This window comes from Globicephala melas, chromosome 9, assembly GCF_963455315.2.
Source record: "Globicephala melas chromosome 9, mGloMel1.2, whole genome shotgun sequence".
Classification (NCBI taxonomy): Eukaryota; Metazoa; Chordata; class Mammalia; order Artiodactyla; family Delphinidae; genus Globicephala; species Globicephala melas.
Window position 1 is genome coordinate 19,608,354 of NC_083322.1, and position 18,867 is coordinate 19,627,220.

At 38.4% G+C, this 18,867-nt stretch overlaps 1 protein-coding gene and 1 non-coding gene across 3 annotated transcripts in view; one reads left to right on the top strand and one right to left on the bottom strand.

Annotated features, from left to right (window-relative positions):
- The window catches only part of CHCHD3 (coiled-coil-helix-coiled-coil-helix domain containing 3), a 287,932-nt gene that overhangs the window by 70,835 nt on the left and 198,230 nt on the right, over positions 1 to 18,867 (top strand). The window lies entirely within an intron of this gene.
- Positions 18,633 to 18,739, bottom strand: LOC115851975 (U6 spliceosomal RNA). Its single transcript, XR_004038990.1, has one exon. It is a non-coding gene; the product is annotated as a U6 spliceosomal RNA (small nuclear RNA).

Sequence of the window (18,867 nt, forward strand, 5' to 3'; positions counted from 1 at the left end):
CTGCTCTGGGTGATATTTTTAAAACTTCCTTTATCTTAGTACCAAAATCTTTTGAGAATTTGTGTTTAAAGTTAATATTCTTTATTCAGGTTGGCTATAACTTATTATTAAATGTCGTTGGTGTCCACGTTTTCAGTGGTGGTGGCAGTTTGAATTTCTTGTTAGCTTAAGATGGGGACATTTTTCTTAATAGCACAGCAGGGCGGGCTGTGTGGAAGCAGATGGGGCCCTGCCTTGTGAACTTTAGAGGCGAGTGCTGCCTCCAGTCAGTGAGGCACACACGTGCCCAGTAGTGCTCTGCAGAGTTCTCTGGAGCAATCGGGCCCTTCCGCTCTGTGGGAAGCAATAAAGAGGCACAGCACTTACTTTAATAGACGATCGTGAAGTGGAAATCATTTTGGATTTCTCCTTCTGTATTCATCCTTAGCCTTTTTTTTTTTTTTAAAGAAACTTAGACTCATTTTCTTATTTTGTATTGGTTGTGTTGCTTCACTTGTTGGGTTTGGTTTGTAGTATTTATTACTATTTGTTTGCCTTTTATGTGATAGAGTATTTTGATGTTGTCACATTTAGTCCACAAACTGACATGTTTTTAAATCAATGAAAAAATCTAGCTGCTGGGACAGTGTGATTTTGGAACTCAAATATGGAATTCCTCCACTGAGTAATGTGCAGCTAGCACAGGGGCAGTTTATTAGTTATATACTATTTACAGTTGTTTCCTTACACATACACTATGTAGCTCCTCCAGGCTTAAACCAGTCATTTGGAAATTTTTTCAACTTATTCCATTAAAATGATTTTAGTGTGATTTTTGGCATCAAGTATAAAAATAGAGGTTAATCCTGTAAATGTTTCAGTTAATGATTTAAATTTGAGCTCCTTCACAACTTCTTAGAATAGATCTCTTAAATTCTTCATTTCCTGGTGCCATTTTGTGAATGATTATTAGAGTGAAACAAAAATCCCTTAAAAAAATCCATAGATTACAGTTTTGCTTTCCTGATAGGTTGATGGATTAAAACCAAACCAAATCAAAACAACCAAAAAAGTCACTTGAAACCACTAATTTAATATGGGAAATGTCTATTAATTTAAAAACCATTACCCAACAGTTTCTGCAATTTTCATTATTGCTACAGAATGTGGTAGGTTTGATCTAGAAAGGGCATTCCGCAAACTATTGAAAACATGGATAATGTTGATTTATTTTAAAAAATTACAAAAGAAATATATTTCAAAGAAATTCAGATAATATACAAGCATAAAAAGTCATCTTATCCCTTCTCCTCCATTACCCTGCTCTTCCCCCTTAAAATCATTCACATATTTTACCCTAAGGGAAATGTATTCTTAACAGTGTTTCGTATAGTTTGTTTCTTAAACAAAATGAGATTGAAGTAATAATGTTGTATAGCTTGTTTTATTTCCCCCACCCAATCATATAGTGTGGTCCTCCCCCTATGTGCAGAATAAGCAGATCTCGAGTACACTTAAAATCTGATGATATACACTATTTAAGAAGACTTTACCTAAGAAGTAATACTAATAGCAATAACATTTAATAATAAGCAATAAGTAGTAGTAATAGCTAACAGTTTTTGAACACTTTCTTTGTCCCAGGCACTGGTCCAAGCACTTTGCACGTAATGATCATTTAATCCTCACAGCAACCCTGTGAGGCAGGTTCTGATCTGTTGGTACCCTCACTTCATAGATGAGGTGGCTGAAACACAGGTTCATACTTGCTTCTAGTCACATACCCAGAAAATAGAGGAGTTGGGATTTGAACCCAGGCAGTCTGGAACCTGAAGCCACACTCATCATCACTCTGCTAGACTGTATGTCAGAGGCTAAATTGTTTTCTGGTCCAACAGGGAGGCCACCTATTATATGTTAGTATGAATGCTGTATCTAAGGCTCTTTTGGTGTGTTTTACTGAATATTTATGTTTTTCAGGTTTTAGTACAATTTTGCCTTGATTGTGGAGCTCACTAAATAAGGAATTTAGTTTTGAAAAGAATTCACAATGAAGGGATTTTTGGGGTATTTTTGTTTTTTTAATTCACATGACTATATTTTGAAATAAAACTGTCAAAATACTGTCAGATAGTGGGTGAAAGTTAATATTTCTGTGGATTTTGCTCTAATATGTTGGAAATTGTGTATTTCTTTATGAATATACCTGTCAGCTGTACAATTCAGTTTTTATAGACTTAAAGAAAAGGAGCCCAAACTATTGTCCAAGTGAGTTTATGTAACTTAACTTGTTTGTACAGCCCCAGGTAGATTTGACTTAGAAAGCACTTTCCTCAAACTATTGAAAACTTAGTCTAACAAATTGAGAGTAACATCAGAACTTTGATTATTGATTATTCTTGCTCCCTCCTTCGTGCCTTTATGTTTCTGCTTTTAAAATATATTGCAAATTCATGACTCTCACGCATTTCTTTCCTTACTTAGTCTAAGCAAACTGGTTCTCATCTGAGGGAGATTTTGCCGCCTCTCCCCAGTGCCACCTCCACGGGTCATTTGGCCACATCTGGAGACCTTTAAGGTTGTCACCACTTGGAGGATGCTTCTGGCATCTGTCTAGTGGGTAGAGGCCAGGGATGCTATTAAACATCCTCCAACACAGGGCAGCCCCGCACAGCAAAGAATTGTTTGGTCCAAATGTCAGTAGTGCCGTGGATGAGAAACCCTGGTCTAAGTCATTATCATTTCTTTTTTTTTTTTTATTCTAAGATTTCATAATTATTACTTTTTTTTTTCATCTTTATTGGAGTATAATTGCTTTACAATGGTGTGTTAGTTTCTGCTTTATAACGAAGTGAATCAGTTATACATATACATATGTTCCCATATCTCTTCCCTCTTACGTCTCCCTCCCTCCCACCCTCCCTATCCCACTCCTCCAGGCGGTCACAAAGCACCTAGCTGATCTCCCTGTGCTATGCGGCTGCTTCCCACTAGCTCTCTGTTTTACTTTTGGTAGTGTATATATGTCCATGCCTCTGTCTCGCTTTTTCACAACTTACACTTCCCCCCTCCCCATATCCTCAAGTCCATTCTCTAGTAGGTCTGTGTCTTTATTCCTGTCTTACCCTTAGGTTCTTCATGACATTTTTTTTCCCTTAAATTCCATATATATGTGTTAGCATACGGTATTTGTCTTTCTGACTTACTTCACTCTGTATGACAGACTCTAGGTCTATCCACCTCATTACAAATAGCTCAATTTCGTTTCTTTTTATGGCTGAGTAATATTCCATTGTATATATGTGCCACATCTTCTTTATCCATTCATCCGATGATGGGCACTTAGGTTGTTTCCATCTCCAGGCTATTGTAAATAGAGCTGCAATGAACATTTTGTTACGTGACTCTTTTTGAATTATGGTTTTCTCAGGGTATATGCCCAGTCATTATCATTTCTCACTTGAGCTACTGTAAAGTTTCCATGCATGGAGCCAGTCCTGTCCCCCAGATCCTGCTCTCCACAAAGCAGTGTTAGTGTGCTTTAAAAAATGCATTTGGAATCATGGCAGTTTATTTGCTTAAAATCCTTTAGCGGCATTTCATTAGATCTAGCATAAAATCCAGATCTTGCCCTTGATCTTCTGGTCCTCTGCTGCCCTTTATGTTTATGCACTTGGGCCTCATCTCTTACCACCCTCCCATTTTACATTTCAGCTGTAGCAGCTGCCAAACCTGTTTGTGCCTGCATAGTTCTTTGCCTAGAATACTTGTATTTCATATTTTGCATGGCTGACTCCCTCTTACTATTTAGGGTTCTTCTCAACCCCGCAGAGAGGCTTTCCCTGATTGCTTTGTTTAGTCATTCTCTTTCCTGTCCTCTCACTGTAGCTGTCCTTTCTCTGCCTTGTTTCTTTAGCCCTTTATCTGTTTATTGACTGTCTCCTCCAACTGGAATATAAAGGTCTCCGAGGGCAAAACTCGTTGTCATATAGTAAGTGCCAACAAGAATGCATCACTAAATTACAACAGTACTTTATGGTTGTGGTAAATAGATTAAAATGGGATAGACTTTGTCCAAAAGGAAAAAGAGGCAGGAGCATCATATGACTACAGCAGCTATCATTGAATGATTGCCTACTGTTTACCAGGTGCTGTGCTGGTACATTTGCATACACTAGCTCCGAACTTGCCAAGAGCCTTCTGACGAGGCCTGCCTTAGCCTAGGTGGTAGCCTGCAGGATGATGCCCCTCACATTACATTCCCCCAGACGCAAAATACCCGCCCCCCACACACCCTCGCAACTGAGGAGAAATGGCTGTGGTAGCTCTGCTCTTTGTGGGTTTATTTTACAATAGAATGCCACTGGGAGAGGCTAAATCCCTGGCCCAAGGCTGTGCTACTGACCAAAGCCAGCCTCAGGATTTAAGCCCAGTTCTCTTTTACTCCAAGCCCACGCCTCTTTCCCAACACTTCAAGCTTTCTTGGTTCTTAGGGAGCAGCTGCAGTTCACATCTTCCCTTCTAGCAGGCTTAGTTGGCATCCATTTTTTGATTGGGGGGCTGCATTTTTAACTCCAGAGGCAACAATTTCTCTGGTTTCTGATGACTTAGGCAGAAATAATCTATTTTTCTGTCTTGTCCTGAGACGGTTGCTTAGTGTTGTCTGAAAGTAAAAAACTGACATTATGAGACTATAATCTGGGCTTTGGACTGTTTTTATTGGCAACCAAAAACATAGAATTTGTAACTAGGAACATGTAAAATATATACTGTGTCATGCATTCATATTTACTTACTTATTTATTTAAAAAATATTTATTTATTTTGGCTGCATCAGGTCTTAGTTGCGGCACGCAGGATCTTTGTTGAGGCATGCAGGATCTAGTTCCCTGACCAGGGATTGAACCCCGGCCCCCTGCATTGGGAGCACGGAGTCTTACCCACTGGACCACCAGGGAAGTCCCTGCATTCTTATTTATTTATTTATTCATTCGTTCATTCATTCATTCATTCATTCATTCATGCTGCGTTGGGTCTTTGTTGCTGTGTGTGGGTTTTCTCCAGCTGCGGCGAGCGGGGGCTACTCTTCATTGCGGTGTGTGGGCTTCTCACTGAGGTGGCTTCTCTTGTTGCGCAACACAGACTTTGGGCTCATGGGCTTTAGTAGTTGTGGCACGCAGGCTCAGTAGTTGTGGCTCGCGGGCTCTAGAGCGCAGGCTCAGTAGTTGTGGCACATGGGCTTAGTTGGCTCCATGGCATGTGGGATCTTCCCGGACCAGGGCTTGGACCCGTGTCCCCTGCATTGGCAGGCGGCTTCTTAACCACTATGCCACCAGGGAAGCCCGTGCGTTCATATTTATATGAGATCGGACCAGAATGTGATTTATCTGTCTTTGAGCCTTGAAAGTTGGGACAGAAGTCAGGAAGCCTGTACCTCTGATTAGTTCCCATGAATCCTGTCGATGGCATCCACTTTTCCTTTGAACATTTGGTCCTTTAAGTTCAAGAGGAACCAGGAGTCACATGGATTTGTATATTGAAAATCTGCATCTGCAAACTCTCACCACATCATCACCTGGTGTGGTGAGAGTTTTTGGTTGAAACCTGAACTTATTCCACTTTCTTTGACCCTCCTGCCTCCCAGGGGTCAGTGCTCGCCCAAGGTACCAGGGGAGGCAAAAGCCCAGGGCGGCCTGTGATGGCAGATTGTTCTGAGTTTCAGTGTTCCTGTACAGTTCGTGAGTTGAACATTGCCTTGTGCTTCATCCTCTCTTGTATCTATCCTCCCACTACGTTTAAATGTTTTTTGAGGTGGTTTTTTTTTTCCATTTTCTAGCAGCTTTTCATAGGAATGACACACACTCAGCAAACTCAGCCGTAGACAGCCTTTTGCAGACAAGAACAACACATTCACCAGTCAGGGAACAAAGTGAGAGAAAAATGAAGAACAATATTAGAAAAGAACCCTTTGGGAAGCTGCACAAAAATGTTATATTAAAATCGATCCCAGGGCTTGACCTTTTGTGGTAGTGTATATTTTAAAGCCTTCTATTGATTCTCTTTTAATAACATGTTTATTCTAGTTTACTGACAGAATCCTAGGGGGAACACAAAAAGAAAAGAACAGATTCTTTATTATGATGGTCATTTAAATTTGTCTTGGGCATTTTTTATGTCTGACTAGTGTTATCTTTATGTATTTAACGTACATCATTCTTTCTCAGTATGATACTGAGAGATGTTATAAAGGTGGGAAAGTGATTTTTAAATCTCCTTTCATTGAAAATATGCTTAGCCTTGCTGTTACATATGTGTGTGCCCCTCCACCCCCCGAATTAGAATTTCTTGCTTTTCTGCACATGTGTAGAAGACAGAAGAGTCTTCATTTTGATTTTTTCCCCCTAATCCTGCAAACCATCAGTAGTCTAAACTGCCGCGTCTGGGAACGTTTGGTGACAGTTCTGTGCCTGAAGACAGTTGTCTTTTACTGTATAACTAATGCAAAATGTCGAAGAAAAGGTAATTTCCGTACCTGACCCTTCTGACCACCCAATCTGGTCATTTCAAAGACAGAAATATTCATTGCTTTTCACAGTGAGGGGCCCTTTGTACTTCCCTTAGGAAGGCAGTCCTCTTAAGAGTTTTGTCCAGTCATGAATTGATGGCACTGTGTGCTCATCTCCTCCAGTTTTCTTCCATTAGGAAAAAAAACAGGATTAATTTTCTTACCTCATTCAAATGATTTTTCCCAACATACAGATATTAAGAGGTATCCAGAACAGCAGGAAGGATTTGAAAGATACACCTGGAAAGGTTATCCTGTAAATGGCAAATTAAGTGAGATTCTGCCTGTAGAACATCAAGTTAATAGGCTTGGGGAGAAATAGGATGCTTGGATCTAATTCACGGCTTTAATATAATAGTCCTGTTGTTTATGGGACATCTGATATCACATGTTGAGAAGCCAGACAGCAATTCCGGGAAGGCTGTAATGAATTAGAGGACATTTCGAAAGGGCAAATAAATTAATCAAGAAACTAAAAGAATCAGAACATTGGGAGATATGTATTGTAGCATTGCACAGAGAGGGCTCAACAGAGGTACAGCTCGGGGTCCCTAAGGAGGTCCAGAGAGTTACAGGTTTCCCCTATCTTTGAGTCTTTAAATGCTGCAGGGGTCTGGAGTTAGCAGCTGTGGGACAGCCACCTTCTTGTGGCTCTCAGGCACTCCATAAGGGGAATTGTTTCTGAGCACCGACCCTGCCCTGACTACTTCTAGAATGTTTCTGCTTTTTTCTCTTACCTTGTCCCATAGTTGATTTTTTATTGCAGCCTGGCCTGCTTTTCTGTGTTCTAACATAACCTCATCCATAGTATTTTCTTAGTAACTAAGAATATCTATGGATAAGAGCAAAAATCATAAGGCACATGATAGTACTGTAACAAGAAGTGTTTCTTCTAATTACAAAGATAACATACACTGTATAGAAAATTAGAGATAAGCAGCTAAACAAAATAAAGAAGATGAAAATGGCCATAATCCTACTAATTCACACAGAATTGTTGTAAATATTTTGGTACACAGGCATACATATGAAGGGGGAAAATAATAGAAGTGGTGTCATATTGTCCCTATTTTTCTGAGCTGCTTTATTTTTATTATTAAGCTGTATCATGGACATGTTTTGTTAATAGGTAATTTCATGGTAGTTCACTTTTATATAAGACCTTGAGGCTTCCAAATAAATGGTTCAAAATGTGTCACTATTATGAACACACTGCTTTGAATATCCTTGTTATTAAATTTATACATATTTATTAAATTTATACATACCCAGTATTATTTCCTTAGGGTAGATTTTTATAAGTGAAATTACTAGGTCAAAGGTTATACAGAATATTATTGTTGCCAAATTACCTTCAAGAAATTGTGCTAGTTAACTCACTACCAGTATGAGTCTCTGCTTTTGTCTCATTGTTGCAAATTTTGGGACTACAGTAATAAAACCAGTGCTGAGTTGCATTATGCCCAGATGACCATGCCTTATTATGTCTGTTTATTTAGCTAATATTTTCATTAGTTTTAGCAGTGGTTAGTAGGATGGACTGTGTAGTCTTTTTTTTACTGAGTGAGTGCCATGAGAGTTTAGGCACCGAGTAAATACTTGTCAGATCATTTTGGATTATTGTCAATAACCTTCTAAGGTACTAGGGTACCTTCTAAGGTGATAGGGGTTAGGGCTTCAACGTATGAATTTTGGGAGGGACACAATTCAATCCATAATAGATGAATAGACTGATTGATAGATATATCTCTGTAAATTGATGGGTATGGTGGTGTTTTATAGTTTTTCCTCAGCAGTAAATGAATTCTCCTATTAAATCTTTAAAGTATCTTCTAGGTCCAAAATTCTAAATGTTGATTTTCTGATGGAAGTTATTTTCATCAGGATTCTTCAATGATTGTGGCTTGAAGTATAAAAAGGGTTAAGGCTAGGATTTAATTGATTTGTAAAAATAATGTCATATGTCCCTATTCATCTATTTTTAGCTAAGTAGGTACATTTGTAATAGTAAAACAAATGGGCCAAAGAGTAGCCACTTAAAGGTGGCAGATTACTATGGGCAAGATCTTGAGTTGAAGCACTGAGCCTCCGCAGGTATAAAACAGAAGACTATCTACATTTGAACATGACAAGGAACTCAGATTATAGTGCCTTCTCATGGTAAGGAAGGAAGTGAACTTGGTCTTTACAGCCACGTGGTACCTCTTCACTGTCATATATACAGGATACTGACAAAATGATCATTCCCTCAATTGTTAAATTCTTGAGCTATGTGAGTTATTTAACTAGTTTTATGTATCTCACACAGATTTAAAAAAAAAAAACCTCTGTGGTGGTATTTGTTATTCGTAACTTTGCTTTTAAAAAATAATGCTTTATTTTGTCTTCCCATTGGAATGACCCAGACTCAGAGAGGTTAATTTACCATTTGAAGCCCATTTTTCTTTAAAAGCAAACAGGTCTCTGGCTATTTTAGGAGCATGTTTGCCAATTCTGTACTCCTTTAGCCCTGTAAACGTGGGTCTTAAAGGAATTTTTAAGAATTGGCAATAATGGGAGTTTCAAGTTTTGTCTTCTGCAAATCATGTTGTATATTGTCTATGAAGATTTATCTTAGTTGAGAATCTGCTTTCTGAGGATTATCGTGATTAATTTTAATACATAGATCCTTAATGCTTTTAGAATTGATTTTTTCAAAAACTATCTGAATTGATCTCATTGGTTACTTCTTTTGTCACCCCATACCCAGGCATAGGAACATACTGCAACTCCTAGAAATTCAAATATGTGTTTTATTTTTCAGTGACTTAGTCATTTCATCTTGGAAACCATAATGAAACTTATAGCAGTGTCACTCATTTTCATTTTCATTCTTGTGCAATCACTATTTAAATGAACGTTAAGGTAATATCATTGCAACATTTACTGCCAGTGTGAGTGTGTTGTATACAAAGAGTTCCAGAGGCATCTTTATTCGACACTAAATGGAAGAGCAGTTTTAATGAGGGTTCTGTAGATAGTTGAAAAGAAAAAATTTGTAAATGTATCCCTATTTAAATAGTACTCCCATTCTGAGTTAATTCTATTAAAGTAAGCTAAAAATGATTTAGAAATTAATGTTGTAGCCTCTGGTAGTCTTATATGAGTGGTCTTTCTTTGGTAGTGCTTACCTTCATCCAGGGTATCTCTATATAAAGCATGCTTTTTGTGAATTGTTAGGTACTACAAATAAAATTATTCTAGTATTAGGAAAGCCTAATCATCATGGATTTCTACCATTATACTAATTACAAACCCACCTAAATTATGAGGGGAAAAAAATAAGGACCAAACATTCATTGTCTTTGGAGTAGAGATCTGATCCAAATGCTGGCTTTGCCTTTTTTTTTTTTTTTTTGCGGTATGTGGGCCTCTCACTGCTGTGGCCTTTCCCGTTGCGGAGCACAGGCTCCGGACGCGCAGGCTCAGCGGCCATGGCTCACGGGCCCAGCCACTCCGCGGCATGTGGGATCTTCCCGGACCAAGGCACAAACCCGTGTCCCCTGCATCGGCAGGCGGACTCTCAACCACTGCGCCACCAGGGAAGCCCGGCTTTGCCTCTTAATGATCTGTGATCCTGTGTAGGTCACTCATCCTTCTACACCTCAGTCTCCTTAGTTATGAAATTGGGTTAATAGGAATACTTACCTGATGAGATTGTTTTTAAATGAAGATTAAATAAGATAATGTGTATAGAGTACCTGGCACACATTAAACTTTCAATACAAAATGCTTATTCTTACAGAGAACTCCTTTCTCTCTTTGAACTGAAGAGCAGTAGAGTATGTTGGTTAAGAGTGTGGTCTCAGAGATCAGACTGCTTGGGTTTGAATTCCAGCTTTAAGGGTTACTGGCTTGGAGACCACATTAGTAATTACTTAACTTCTTCAAGGGTCAGTTTACTCATCTGTTAGATGGAGGACAGTAATAACACCCACCATGGGTTATTTTCAGGGTTATTTCGAGGATTAAATGGGCTATTCCATGTAAAGTTGTTAGCTCAGTGACTCACACAGAATCATAGTAAATGCTGCATAAATTTGTTTGTCTTATCCATCCATCCGTCCATCCATCTATCCATCCATCCATCCATCCATTTCAGAGAATTAGTTATTCTCTGGTTATACTGTGTTTTCTTCAAATGCCCTTTCTCATTTCTTCTTGCCTTTATCCTTTCTAAGGAGTATAGAAAATCTTTATACTGGTGAAAATACAGGAAAAATAAGCTAAAGGAAGCTAGATGAACTTGTTCTCTTTTGCATGAGCCATTGTTTGTATTTTTCCAAGGGTGTGCCCAGGTCTAGTTCCTAAAGTGCTAAATGGGAGAAATGAGAACTTTTTTTTTTTCTTTTTAGAGTAACAAGTGATTTTAAAAAGGTAACATAGCTTTTAATTTGAAAAATATTCCTTTTAGGTAATATAAGTTCTAAAATTGATGGTTGTCCTTATGTATTGGTGCCTTCACTTATTTATTTATTTATTTATGCTTGCTGAGAGAATCATTTTCAAGGGCTGGGAGACCCTCTGTAAAGTCCATGGGTCTCCACTGCTGGAATATTGCAGTGTTATGTATGTGGGAAAGGGATGTAATTGTGTTTGGCTTTTTAAAGATATTCTGAAAAGAGATCCAAGTGATTAGCAGTAGCCACTTCTACTCATGTAGTTAAAGCCCTGAAATGAAAACAGTCAGTGGCATTGCACATGAAATATGTAATTTTATGAATTCTTATTTATGTACCAAGAAGGTAAATAACATGCATGGGTTGGATAAAGATCTGAGAAATCAACAGTGAGAGAGTAGCATGCCATGAGCTGAGAACTGATACGAGAGAAGCTTTTAATGAGCACCTCCATACTGCTTTGCAATTTAGGAAGAAAAATACCTAACTTATGCCTAGATATGCCTTTGAAACTTTTTGTAGCCCTGTACTGTTAAGCACTTGAAGTGTCATTGGTCCAAATTGGTATCTGCTCTAAGTGTAAAATACCCACCAGGTTGCAAAAACTCAATATGAAAAAAATATAAAATATCTCTTTAATAATTTGTATTGATTACATGAGGCAATGACAATATTTTGGATATATTGGGCTAAATAAAATATTACATGTTGTTAAAATTAATTTGACTTTGTTCTTTCTTACTTTTTTTGATGTGGCTTTTAGAAAATTTAAAACTATGTTTTTAGTTTGCATTATATTTCTAATAGTCAGTGCTGCTCTAACATATTTTATTCAAACGTAACGTATTTGCGTAAAAATGTCAGCATCACAAAACTGAAAAAAAATAAGCCCAGTACCCCATCTTGCTCCCCAGTGGTAAGCATCATTAACAGTTTGTTGTGTATTCTTCCTGTCATTTTACTAAGCATTCTGTTCTGCCCTTAAGTACATTGTAAACTAGAGAATAATCATAAAAGCTGATGTAACTTAATATATATTTTTGGATTGGGGTGTGTAAAAAAATACCAGGTGAATACCTGCCTTTTTGTCTGTTATTCATACTTGAGAAAAGTCTAATTACTGAATCTGTGTTCCCTTAAAGAGACACCATCATTACCTGCAGGAGCATCAGGACCGGTGCTTAGGAGAAATTAATTAGTTTTCATTGAATTTGTAGCATCAATTCTTTTAAATGGTTTAACAGAAAAAAGGGACTCTTCCCTGACAGTGGTGGTAATTAAGATCTTATAGTGAACTAAGACTATTATCTATCATTGGCAAACTTTTCAGGTTTTCTACAGTATGTATTTGAAAGCAGTTTTATTTCTTTTTGAAATAATTGGTGATACAATTGCTGATCTGGTAAAAATGGAATAGAGTGAACTTAATAGCATTATTTAAATGTCATGATATAAAGGAAGGGATGCTAACTGTGGTTGATGGTGGAATCACTGATTTTATTTTTAAAACAATGCTTTGTACACTAAGCACATAATAAATGCTCAATAAATACTTTAATCAGTGATTAAAACATGTTATATCAAATTGATTAATAGAGCATTGAGTATCACTGTTACTTTGTCTTTTTTCCAAATGAAGATACTTTGTAAACTATCGAAATATGACATTAAATAGAAGTTTAGGTGAGAAAATATTTCACCTGTATATTTGTGTAGATTCTTCTATTATTTTGTGCTTATTTTCCACCTTTACTGTAGGAACTAAATGAGGCAACAGAGATTGCCATTGCCTGTTCTTTGTGTTCTAACCACCATGGTGATCATGTCAGTGATGTGTTCTGTGCAGGCCCTTCCCAAGAGCATTGCAGGTGCTCGGTAAATGTTACCCAGGATTTTCTTTGTTTACTCACATTGGTATTAATGCTTTTTGTTTGACCTAGTGCTTACCAATATTATTTAATTTGATTCTATAACAATCGTGTGATATAGGGTGTTACTATGCCCATCTTCCTATGAGAAAACCAGCAGCTTAGAGAGGTTATATTGAGAAATTCAGTATGTGGCAGAGTCAAGTCTTAACCTAGATTTTTAGTGATTATTGACATGGCTGTTGTGAACTGTAAATGCAGATGAATGTTGGAAATTGGGCATTATTTTCATCCTTTGACTGGTGTTCTAAAACCACAGTAATGTTAACATTCCAGTTAGGAGGGCTTTACAGTCCTTTCTTCATAGCTCTGTGGTTTTGAGTATTATTTAACTGATTTCAGTAAATCCTGCTCTTGTTGCTCTTTTTATGCTTATTTTTGAGACATAGTATTGTTTGCAAATGAGGCAAGTCCTATAATGGGTGCAGATTATCCATTCATTGGATTAGATGGACACATTGAACCAATTTCTCTGTGAAATTTTTTAGATCAGGAACTTCTCTTTATAGAAGATATGGAGATAAGTCATTATTTGATCTGAACTTGCTACTGAATAATCAAATTGACATGTTGATGCAGCTGGCAGATTTGATTCCTAAATGTATTTGAATGTAGACCACACAATGTTATTTTTACACTAATTCTCCTTTTTTTTTCACTTCTTGACACAGACCTGTGAGTTCCTAGTAATTTTAAAATTCTGGTGAATGACACTTGATAAATGGTGTGATATTATGAATACTGATAGGCGCTAGAGATTCAGCTGGCGAAGCATCAGTTTCACACCTTGAGACCCCAGCTCAAAGTTTAGGTTAAAGGTTTGCCTGGAGTCCATAGTCTTTTGCACAGGTCCCCTGATAAATGCAGTGATTCCAAACCACAGTTTTCTCCTACATCAAATCCAGGCAGCACTCTGAATCATTAAATATTAAACCTTATATTCAAGAACATTATTCACTCATTAATATTGCATTGCAGCCTAAACTTCATTGTTCAAAACATTTTAGGATATTATGCAAGTCTGTCAAAATACATTAACAAACTTAGTCATGTCGAACTAAGCAAAAAATGACAAACTGTTTGCACCACAAACGTGTTGTCGTTGAATTTTTGTACAGTGTAAGCATTTTAAGTTGGGATATTTGGAAATCACTGTAAAGATAAAATGGATTGCAGTAGAAGCCAGATGGAATAATGAATATTCATCTTCCATGTAACATCTGCTATATATCTTAATGAAATTTATAGTTATCCCTGAAATTTTTTTTCCTTGACAGTATTTATTTATCTCAAAATTATTTTAACTAGGAGTTGAATATGAGTTAGTACAATTCTAGCTGCTTATAAAACTGCAGTATCTGATTCAGGGACTGTTTTTCACATCTCCATGATGGCTATCATCGCTGCAAAATCGAAGCTAGATAGGCCTCCTGTGAACTGTGGATTAACTGGGAAACCTTTGATATTCGGCTGAGTGTAAAAGAGTGATTGAGTTCAAATCTTGGTCTCTGTGACAAAATTTGTTCTGGATTGCCATGAACACATCTGGTTTCTTGCTGCTTTTCACAACCCTGTTAGTTACAGTGAGAAGCCATAAAATTCTTCCCAGGGAGGAAAATGATAGAAGCGTTTTTGTGTCCAAAATTGTTCCTTTTTTAAAAAAAGAAAATAAATCCCTTTTCTGGTGCAAGAAGGAAAATTCAGATAGCAAAAGGTGTGAAAATACACAATTGCTGAGGAGATACATTGGTTTTTTTTGTGCAGTGGAGATAACAAAGCATATGAGCTTTATCTGAAGTATGGTTTTATTGATTATATTATGCATTAGTGATTATTGACATTTGATGGGTTAGAATTTAATGAGGAAGACCAGTAAGAGCGAAGGTTGATGTTTCATCCTTGATTACCTTGAACAGAGGATGGATTAATTTTCCTATGATATGTGGATCAGAATCTATGTAAGTAGGCGGTGGGGTCATCTTGAACACCTACAGCTGTTATTTCAAAAATGAGAGGAATGGGTGTTGTGAGGTAAATAATGAAGGTGGCATAGTGAATTCCTGCTGGTTGGGAGTTAAATTATTCATTTTGTTGGTTTAGCTAACATGGTTCGTGCTGCGTGGGATTGGAGCACTATGTCACTGACTAATATTGCATAATTTAAAAGCCTCAGTTCCTCAGGCCTGTAATATAATTGAAATTTAGAAATGGTTGTTAACATTGTGGAAATAGTTTTCTTTGTGTAGGTAGGTGTGGTTTACCTAGCCATTTCGAAGTTCTTGTGTTGTTAAACATGGGTGTAAGGCGGAGGCAGTTTGCCCAGGATGTGGTTAGCTGTAGTTAATGTTGCAGTTCCTTTCTCTTGATCTGCTTCCACGCCATTGTGCTTTTCTGGAAAGACTGCCCCATCGTAAACGGTCCATTTCAAAAGCCTGGTGAGCGCACGTCCTCCTCACTCCAACTTCTCAGTTCCTTTTCCTCCTCACTGAGAATTACGTTGCGGATTAGTGAAGGGGTTTGGGAGGGTCGCCACCTCTGTAACTGCTAACTTTGGGGCTCATCATAGGCGTTTGTACCTTTGCAAAGCCACTTAAACAATAATTTATTACCTTCTCAGCTGTAGTAACTCTAAAGGGAGAAAAACCTAACACAAGCCTCTTTGAATTTTTGTACAATGTTATACACGGTGTTTTGTAGTCATACTCAGTGTGACTATAATCTTTAGTTTATCCTTCTTCACTTAATGTAATTTTACGTGCAGATTTGTACCTTTGGAATAGCACTGTAGCAGTATTTCTCGACCTCAGGAGTCTGTGAGTGGAAAAAGAAAAGCGTGGAAGCACATTCTGGATCTCCTGTCAGCCAGCCACTCATTGCCATGTGATATCAGTACCTGTGTTTGTGTTTGCAACTGCATTAGGGCCAGTTGAGTTGTGTCCTGCATAAATGGATTGAAGAAGGAAGGGCTTTGTTAAGGGAGGGAGGAAAACCTAGACGCGTGTATTAATATTTGAACCAGAACGTGGAACATTTTACTTTGGGGGGCTTTGGCTGAGTGTTTTAGTTCACACAATCAAGACCATGTAGTGTAGTGACTTGCGCATGGTTTCTGGAGTCGCAAGTGTAGAATACAGATGCCACCACATATTTTCCTACTTGATTTTGAGCAGTTTAACTTCTCTCAGCTTTGGTTTCTTCAGCTCTGAAAGGTGAATAACAACTACTCTGGGATTTTTGTGAGGATTAAATGAAATAAAATACCTGGCATAAGGAGGTACTCCATAAATGGTTATAATTAGTTGATATTATGCATTTTTTCATTTGGATGACATAAGTTATATGTTAAAGTCTTCAATACTAATAATAACAAATTAAATGGAATAGAGAGTGAGAGGACCACATGGGCCTGAATGCTCTTGTTGGAATAGTTGGAACTGTGTTCCAGCAGACTTCTCAAGAGCAAGGCCTCGCTGTTCTGCTCTGTCTTCTGGCCTGATTCCTTGTCCTCACACTATGGTGTGCATAGTAAATTCCTGATAAGTACTTTTTAATGCTTTTTCATTTTGCACCTCCATTTGTTTGTTTATTTTTGCCATTGATGTGAGTTCTGAATGATAATTTTTACTTCTTAAAGTATGTCTGTGATTTAACTTGTAAGAGATGGGAAATATCAAGGGAATGAATAGGAGTTACCATAAAGTGACAGTAGGTAAAATCATACCAAATTTCACATCATTTGCTCTTTTGATATGTGTTTCTGCCATCTCATTTTATGTTTAAGGTGAAAATTAAAATGAAGTGAAATCGGGCTTCCCTGGTGGCGCAGTGGTTGAGAGTCCTCCTGCCGATGCAGGGGACACGGGTTCGTGCCCCGGTCCGGGAGGATCCCACATGCCGCGGAGCGGCTGGGCCGGTGAGCCATGGCCGCTGAGCCTGCGCGTCCGGAGCCTGTGCTCCGCAACGGGAGAGGCCACAGTAGTGAGAGGCCCGCGTACCACACACACAAAAAAGAAGTGAAATCCAGTATACTTGCTTAGTGTGGCTTTCAGATCAATGTGTTTTTATTAGAGTTTGTTTTTTCTTTAGCATGATTTCATAGGGAAGGCTAGAAATAAAACGTCTGCCAAGGAATGGATTTTTAGCTGGTGAATAGTGTCAGAGAGGCATGAGCATGGATCGTTGTTACCTAGGGAGAGTGCAGCGTGGGGTGGGCGTGGTGGGTGCTGAGGCTGTCTGTTGTGCTTCCTGTGCGAACCAAGGTGACTTAAAACAGAAAGATGAGCCTGGCCTCACGGAGAAGGCCCCTTCCACTCTTGATATTTCTTTTGGGGTTACAGGGTAGTTGAAGTAAAAAATATAGGGCCGTCTTTATTCAGAAGTGCGACTGACGGAGATTCTTTTCTCAAGCTTGTGTCTAACTAGCTAATAATAACAGTTGTGACTGTGCTCAGTGATACAAAATTTGACTATCCTTTTGTTGGAGTGGGTTTCAAATAGTGTTTTGGGCACAAAATTGCTGGAGGCGGGTTGTCCCTCTGTTTCACGTACAACTTCATTTTCTCTTCAGTTTTCCGAAGAGGGTGCCCTCTTCTCTCAGCTAGACTGGACTTTACAGCAATTGGCTGAGCATTTCACCAGCATTATAGAACAGGTGCTTGCTGTGGAGTTTAATCTTGAACTTACTACCGTGTGATACTAAAAGCAGAGCTCTGCGATATAGGGTGTCTTCTATCCGTTGATTCCCCAAGGCCTGTCCCTCAGTTATGCCTGATGATGATCTGTGAGCTGCAGAACCAGACCATGTTGTTCTGTCCCCATGTAAAAATTGCTCTTATTTGACTGTGTTCTGGTATTAGTAGTTTTCACCCTGTATATATCTAGAAAGACTTCATAGTCCTTGCAGTATGGGGTGGGGGGGCTATGCTTCTTTTTAGGAAAATGCAGCTTAGAGTGTAGAGACGAAAATAGGAAAATGGTTTCCATAAGAATTAATGTACAGTGCCCGAGATTGCCCCATCCAGCACGTTTAATCTCTTAACTCTGCCCTAAAATGCTGTAAGTACAATAAGTCCCCTACATACGAACGAGTTCCATTCCAAGAGCGTGTTCATAAGTCCAGTTTGTTCATAAGTCCGACAAAGTTAGCCTAGGTACCCAACTAACACAATCGGCTATATAGTACTGTACTGTCATAGGTTTATAATACTTTTCACACAAGTAATACATAAAAAACAAAAAATAAAATATTTTTAATCTTATGGTACAGTACCTTGAAAAGTACAGTAGTATAGTACAACAGCTGGCACACGGGCTGGCATTGAGTGAACAGGCAAGGAGAGTTACTGGAGGACGGAGAGGAGGGGGGATATGGCACAGCTGAAGGATCGTCAGCAATAGGAGACGGAGGGCAAGCTGCAATTTCAACTCATGCCTGACGTTGATGGAATGCATGTTTGCATCTTTGAAAGTTTGCAACTTAGGTTCATATGTAGAGAACTTTCTGTAACTCTTTAATGTGGGGAAAAAAAGGTATAATAGAAAATTTTTTGAACGTCTTTATTGGAGTATAATTGTTTTACAACGGTGTGTTAGTTTCTGCTGTATAACAAAGTGAATCAGTTATACATATACATATGTTCCCATATCTCTTCCCTCTTGCGTCTCCCTCCCTCCCACTCTCCCTACCCCACCCCTCTGGCTGGTCACAAAGCCCTGAGCTGAAAAAATACGGAACGCTTCACGAATTTGCATGTCATCCTTGCGGAGGGGCCATGCTAATCTTCTCTGTATCGTTCCAATTTTAGTATACGTGCTGCCGAAGCAAGCACTTTAGTAGAAATTTTAAAGGTGGAAAGGATTCTATGGAGTTGGAGGCTTGAAAGCATCTCCATTGTCCTCTCATTGCAATTTCAGTCTAATTCCCAGGTGCTTTTTCTTAGTAGAGCATCTGATGGAT